At 41.0% G+C, this 7,910-nt stretch overlaps 1 protein-coding gene across 1 annotated transcript in view; it reads left to right on the top strand.

Annotated features, from left to right (window-relative positions):
• Window positions 1-7,910, top strand: part of CACNA2D3 (calcium voltage-gated channel auxiliary subunit alpha2delta 3) — a 987,429-nt gene that overhangs the window by 482,456 nt on the left and 497,063 nt on the right. The window lies entirely within an intron of this gene.

Raw genomic sequence — 7,910 nt, 5'->3', positions numbered from 1 at the left:
TCCATCTCCTCTTAGGGAGATAGGCACTTCTATGTTGGGTTTTCTTATGTGCAAACATTATCTCTGAGTCACTCACCTTTCCACACTTCTAATGGAAACTTGACCAAACCACTAAGCTAGAATGTGCTTAATTTCACAAATTCTTAGTGAATGATAATGGAAATTTTACCGTCGAGTGTAACACAGAAACAGGTCGGCATTTGATTTACATGTATGTCCTTGGCTCTTGGTAAATAGAGTGATCTCTGCATAAAGTGTGATAAAATTGCCCAGTACAGCTAGCTCAGAGACTTGTTAAAGGAATTCTGTTCGTGAGGATAGTCACAAAGCCCTGGGTTTTAGTGGGCAGCATCTAATGTCTGAGAAATTCCTATTTTATACTAAAACCCATGCTCTTTTTATGGCAGGTGCCTCTGATAGGAAGATATAAGAGAAAGGGGAACTGGCAAGAGGTCCCACTGTACATTTCAAAACCCTGCCCTATTGACTTTCACTTTCAGGTATAGCTGCCTTGGCCATTTTATTTACAACTGCCTTGAACATTGTGAATATGATCAGGATAAAGGAAAAAAATGGTGCCATCCCCTCATGCCCTGGTTGTACCTCATTACTTTGCAAAGTCTCATATTCTCTCTCCTTTCATTTGGTAGCCCCAGATTCTGTGGGACAGGGAATCAAGTCCTTGAATCTCATATGTCATATCAGAGGAAATGAACCCAGGGTGACTATCTCAGACTAAAAAGCTATTAGTAGGGACCATATGAAATTGCTACATTTTGCAAATGAAAGAGGTCAAATTAAAAAAAAAAAAGGTCAAATGCCATAATTTCTTGTGAGTTCAAGCTGATGGGTGATTTCTATTAGATGTGGCCACGGCCAGTCTCTGGTATTGAGAGGCGACCTCATGAGGAATGCATTAGCCTGCGTGCTTTGCAATTTGATTGGATGCGGGTTTGATTAATAGTGAGTGGTACGTGGACCTACATGAGTTTCTGCTTTTTCTTCCTGGTGCTTCAAGTAAATAAATAAAATAGCTAATTAATAATAATTTTTTTTTAAATCTCTGGCAGCCAAAACAATGGGCTTTCATGCACGGATTACTCCCATCAGTGTTGGAAAGCAGCTTGGTGGCATTCCCTCTAACTTTAATTATTTCAGAGGGATTAAACCTGTTGCTTTTGCCAAATATGATTAAAACGAGCTATGAGAAATCACTGAGGATTTTAGAATCACGTGACTTCACTCTGTGCCTGGCCTTAGGTCTAGGTCTACGTGCCAGCTCATCCAGGCATTAGCTAGCCCACCAGGTACAAGCCTCTGGGATGTCTGCCTGGGATGAAACTAAATCTGGGGAGGGCCTATTAAATGCCAGGCCCACACCCTACATTCTTTCCTCCAAGGCCCTGGCAGCATTAGCCAGAAGACAAAGGTTGTCCGCAGCCCAGAGTTTGCAGACATTTAGTTGCCAGAAACACTTCTGGAGCTGAAGGCATTTCCCTGGGAGGTGCTGTCATACGCTTACCTCAGGGGGACAAAGTGAAATGGCTTGGGCAGAAGTGTAATGGAAGGAATTTCTTACAGCTTTGCTTCCTCCTGCCTAAGCCATCTGTGCTTTCCGCACTCTTTGTTTGGGTCATGTTGCTAATTCAGCGGCAGTCTCTTCTCCATTAAACACATCCACTGAACAAAGTGGAAGGTATTTCTTGTGTAGATGCCTCTTAGCTTTCAGAAGAGATGTTCTACTGAGGTAATGTTTAAAAGATTTGCCTTAAGTCTAGCAGCTTTCTTGGGTATTTGCAGCAAACTCTTGCTGGATTGACCTCTTTTAACAGCTAGCGAAGTCTTTGAGGGGAGCATCTAGCACAAATCAGTGTGACCTGGTTGTAGCTGATTTCTCATTATCATTCCACAGTGGGGGTCAGAAACTACATGCCTGGCTTTTCCTCAAGGACCAGTTTTGAGAACTGCAAGCTGCCACGTAACTAAGATAATGTGGTTTGCTGTGAGGCACCAAGGGAGCTGACTTACAAATCGAGTCTCCTGCTGTACTTGTTTTTGGCTTTCCTTCCTCACCATTTGTGACTGAGCCTCCTCAATTATCACTTCGCTGTGTGTACATCTAAGGAGCCCTGGGGAAGCTGAGGTCTTGGGAGAGATGCCTTCCACCAAGGGCAGCCTGGGACGCCCGGACCCCGCCCTGCCGGGGTCCCTGAGATGCTACACTTCAGCTCCCTACCCGGAGATTGCTTCACTTCAGCCTTAGTTCCACTGATGATCAAGTGTTATTTTTTTCTGATGCCTGGATCATGTGCCTAAATTCTTGCTCACAGAATTGTATAATCCAGAGCAGCTAACCCAGATCACGTACTTGACACATTGTTATCACAGACACGTAACGCTGGACGGGACCCCGTCACATTTGACTGAGTGCCCTCTGACAAATATTTTCTACAGTCCATTTTCGGTCGTTTAGGTGGTGGATGACCAAAACCTGACTAAGCCTTAGAACATCTGAGAAAGTATAGATTTCTGCACCTATCCCCAAACCTGGAGACCTGGGATGTTTTCTTAACATTCCAGGGGATTCTTTTGTAGCCAGTCACTGACCTACTATGAGACCCCATTGGGATCTAGCACAAACCCAAATTTTACATTCCAGTCACCCTACAAAAACCTGTTCTAATTCTGCTAGGGTTTAGTTGAATGTGTAAGCTTCATGAGCATGTTCCCTCTGATCTCTCATTACTGCTGTCCATTACATCTGATTTAAATGTTTAGCTCATTTCCGGAGTTAAGATATTAGGTATTTTCATCGTTATCCATTACCTTTTAAATCTCTTCATTTTCCCCCCAATGTCTGACACCAGCTAATTTTATGAGCCAGCACACCAAACCAATAGTTGTGCCTAGCTTTCAGTGAAGGAAAAAATACTGTTTTCTTATTTCAGCCATTCCAGCACACTGGAAAATAAATCCAGTCATCTCTGGAAATTGGTAGGCATTTATGTAGACACAAAGTCCATAAAGGAGACTTTCCTCTAATACAGTGCCTGTCTCCTGTCTCTGTGTCTTCTGCAAGTCACCCCTGTAGCAGATCTGGCTACATAATTTGCAGGGTTCAGAACAAAATAAAGATGCAAACCCCCTGCTCAAAAATTATTAAGAATTTCAAGTTGGCAACTACAGAGCCTTAAACCAAGCACGGGGCCCTCCTAGCACCAAGCCCTGTGCAACTGCTGGAAACTGCCATCCCTGCCTTCTGGATTTGGACTCAATTTTATTAGCTCTGATGATAAATATTTCTCTTTTTCTTTTTGTTTATGAAGAGTTATTAAAAGTATTTAAATAATAAGGTTAAAGAGGCTTAGGTTAAGGTAGAGATTTTTTTGAGGTAGGTAGACTGAGTTTTAGGATGCTGCCTTTATTTTTTTAGCCAGAGTTAAATTTGTTTCCACTTTACTTGTGATGATGTGAAAGTTTATCTGACCACTTTACTCACAGCCCCCTCTTCCCCTGCCCCCAGACTAGGTCCTGGATTGGAAACCTTTAACAAACACGGGCACCCTAATCTGGGATTTCAAACTTGGGTTGAAACAATGCAGTGTCTGCTGTTGTTTAGACATTCCCAGTGTCTGAGGTTGAAGGTTTTTGTGGGTGGTCCCCCTCTGTTCGGTGTCACTATCAACAAATGTGTGGAAAGAAGAAATAACCGGAGATGCAGGCAAGCTTCAGTCAGGTCTGCCTTAAATGATGTGTCAGTTGCAATTGTAGCACAGGCAGAATCAATTAGGGAGCTGGGCTCAGAAACAGCATGGCCCTGCTGCTCCAGAGCCAGTTCCTGGAAGGGGTTCTTTGGAAGAGTAAGAGATGCTGCTGTTTCCTCTTCCAAAATAAAGCTCCAGGACAGCGGAGTTCCCCAAGTAGGCCTCCCCCAACTGTTTTTCAAAGCTTTCATTTTCCAAGAGTTCCTCCTACTTGCAAGGCCGTCTCCATCCCAATTCTCAATCCCTTCCTTTCACCCAAGACCTTCTGAGGGGCTCAAGGGAGATCTGTTTGGCTCCCAGCAGATAAGTCTTAACTGAACTTCCTCTTTCTTTGACTGCAACCTGAGCATCATTCTGGCTTCCCCAAAGGCAGGGCCCATCTTTTCTTCTCTGCCCCTGCTACTGCCAACCTAGGTTTGGGTATGCAGTAGGTGCTCGATAATGTTTCTTTTTGGTGGACCAAGCTCATATTGATTATATCAGTAAATACCCTATTTTAATGTCATGTGCACAGGTACCAGGGATTAGGACTTCAGCATAGCTTTTTGGGGGATACAATTCATCCCCCAAATGTTACTTATTAAATATCTGTTGAATGAATGAAGTAGATACAGGAATTAAAAGGTAATTGTTGGGCAGGCCACCTGCCATGCCAGAGACCTGGGTTCGATTCCTGGTGCCTGCCCATGCAAAATAAATAAATAAATAAATAAAGAGTAATTGTGAAGGATTAAACCGAATAAGGTCGCAGAGGGTAGATTGGTGAAGATGGGGTGGGGTCAGGGAAGGCCTTTCTGAGGAGATGGTATCAAAAGGAGACTTGCATGAGAGAAGGTAATGTCATGGGCCATTCTGAGGAGTTCACTTTCCATAGAGAGCACCTGGAAGCTGCTGGAATACTCTGCCTCTTGTCATCTGCAGTTTTTTAAAAATGACTTTGATTGCTATTAGGAGAATGGATTGAGTAACCACAGAGGAGGGCCTTTCTCAGAGTCTAGGTACATGAAAGTAGTGGCTTGACCAGAATTTTATTGGAGATGGTGAAAAGTGAATTCGCTTAGCGCCTGTTTGGGAAGTAGCCTTGGCCAGACTTGCTGATGGAATGAATGTGTACATTAATGATTTGCTCTTTAGGGGGCTTTGCTAATTCCTTTGGTCATACATGGTGTCCAAATGCTACTGAGGTTTTCTCTTCCTGGTGTTGAAGTTTTACTCAAGTGCCCATATCTCAGATGACGATATACAGGGAAATGTTAAAGTAGTTTAGTTTGGAGAACTTTTGATGGACTGTGTGGTGGTTCTTCTGTTTGTTAGCCAGGAACATGTAGGTTCTGTTCACAATAGGAAGCAAGAATAGCACCAAGGACAAGAGGACAAATCAGGACAGGCCATAACAGCCCCTAAATCAACCTTGGAAGTGGTACGATGAGAGCAGGATGTTAGAAATCAATATTGCCTGTGGAATGGAGAAAAAAATGGAAGGAGAGGAGGGTGGTATGTAGTAACTGAAGAGGAAGATATGATCCTTTGAGTGAAGAGGTTATCAAGGGACCTTGAATGGACCAGGCATGTAAAATGACATTCTAAACTGTAAATATCTATACTAATACAAAATGCTGCCTTTGTGATTTTTTCTGGGAATACCTAGTTACAAATAAATACATAATGGTGGTTATTTCTCTAGCACTTGACTTTCATACTCATGGGTTAATATGAGAGATAACCTTAAAGACTAAAATAGTAATTGTCGTAGCTGCCACTAAATTGGGGTTTATGAAAGGAGTTTCAGAAACAGGTATGAGGCGTTTAATATTTCAATTTTACCCTCCTAAAGTTAGAAATAGGTAGATTTTTATCTAGTAAAATAAATAATAAATAAACAAATAAGTAATCTGTTTTATGTGTGAACTATGGTACTATTAATTGTGATGACTCACTCATTAGCAATGAGCTGGTAATGACTTTGACGACCTCCATAAGGTTTATAGACATGCAGGTGTCAGTGTTGTGAGGAAAATGTCTCCAACTTGGAGTTTTTAAAAATGATTTTTGCCATTTACTAAAGATCTGCCTGCGGGAAGACATGAGAGGACCACTAGTCAGAAGCTGGGGCCATACCTCAGATATTGACATATCAATTTTACATGGTCTCCTTTACACATGAATATGAGGCAAGATTCCCCCACCCCTCCCAGGAATTCTTTGGCATTACAAGAGAAGAAGGGCATTGCATTCACAGGTAAGCAAACTGCAAAAGCTTATCAAGCTTAGAAAAAGAGATTCGAAGTCCATTTTGAAAATGAGGGGAGTCTCAGTAAAGGACTCAAAGTATTTGTTCAGAAGAGTAGAAGAGTGTGATATTGAAGGTCAATAAAAGGTCATGATAGTTGCTCAGAAGAGGAAAATATTAAGGTTATGTTTCACTTTCACTTACTTTTAACCTAGGCACCAGCAGTGACAGGGATGGAGCCTGTGGTCCCAGGGGCCATGGTTATTTATGGTTGAGTCCTGGCCATCCATAGGTGCTAGGTTGCCCTGAATCCATCTTCCTTTTATTGACAATAACATCCTTAGTTTGAAATTTTGGTGAGACCATAAACTGATAAATCGAGGTCCTTTGCTCTCCCTCACAAAAGAGGACAATCAGATTTTATGTCCAGGACTCTAAGAGGTAAGGACAAGGAAGAGCTGTTGGAGGCATGTTCATTCCAGGGAGGATACCCTGACTGCAAATGGTGTCCTGGTCCTTCCTGTTGAAGAAAACGAGGCCACAATTTATCATATTTAAAGGGATGCAATGAAGGCAGTCCTGAGGGGCCCTAAACACTTACAGAATAAACAAGAAAAGATATAATCAAAGACCTAACTGTATACCTGGAGGAATTAGAAAAAGAACAACAAGCTCATCCCTAACAAGCAGAAGGAACAGAATGCAAATATTAAAGCAGAAATAAATGTAATTGAGAATAAAAAAAAATAGAATTTACAACACTGAAAGATGGTTCTTTGAAAAAATCAATAAAATTGACAAACCCTTAGCTAGATGGACAAAGAAAGAAAAAGAGAAGCTGCAAATAAAATCAGAAATGAGCAGGGTACATTACTACTGACCCCATAGAAATAAAAAGGATCATAAGAGGATACTATAGGCAACTGTATGCCAACAAATTTGACAACCTAAGTGAAATGGAGACTTTCCTAGAAACACATGAACAATCAATACTAAATCTAGAAGAAATAGGAGACCTCAGCAGACCAATCACAAGTGAAGAGACTGAATCTGTCATCAAAAACTTCCCAACAAAGAAAATCCCAGGACCAGATGGCTTCACAGGTGAATTCTACTATCATTCCAAGAAGAATTAATACCAATCCAGCTCAAATTCTTCCAAAAAATTGTAGAAGAGGGAAGACTCCCTAACTCCTTTTATAAGGTCAATGTCACTTTAATACCAAAACCAGATACAGATACTACAAGAAAAGAAAATTACAGACAATTTCTCTCATGAATATATATTCAAAATCCTCAGCAAATTACTTGCAAATCAAATCCAACAACATGCAGAAAGAATTATACAGCATGATTGAGAGGGTTTTATCCCAGGTATGCAAGCATGGTTCAATATAAGAAAATCAATTAATGTAATACACCACATTAGTAAAGTGAAGGGAAGAAATACATTATCATCTCCATTGCCAGAAAAGGCACTTGACATAGCTCAACATCCTTTTCCAATAAAAGCTCTTAGAAAAAGAGGAATAAGAGGAAACTTCCTCAAGATAATAAAGGTATATATGAAAACCTCACAGCTGAAATCATACTCATTGGTGTAAGATTAAACACTTTTCCCCTAAGATCAGGAACATGAGAAGGATGTCCACCATCATCGTTATTCAACATTGTACTGGGAATTCTAACCAGACCAGTTAAGCAAGAAAAAGAAATAAAAGGGATTGAAATTGGAAAGGTAGTAAATTTTTTACTGTTTGCAAATGACATGATCCCATACATAGAAAGTCCAAAAAACTACAATAAAACTACCAGAACTAATAAACAAATTCACTGAGGTAGTGGGTAAAAGATCCACATGCAAAAATCAATAGTACTTCTATTCACTATAGTAAAGCACACCCAGAGGGGGAAGT

The sequence above is a fragment of the Tamandua tetradactyla genome, chromosome 15, assembly GCF_023851605.1.
Source record: "Tamandua tetradactyla isolate mTamTet1 chromosome 15, mTamTet1.pri, whole genome shotgun sequence".
Classification (NCBI taxonomy): Eukaryota; Metazoa; Chordata; class Mammalia; order Pilosa; family Myrmecophagidae; genus Tamandua; species Tamandua tetradactyla.
This window is presented reverse-complemented; position numbering and strand designations above follow the sequence as displayed.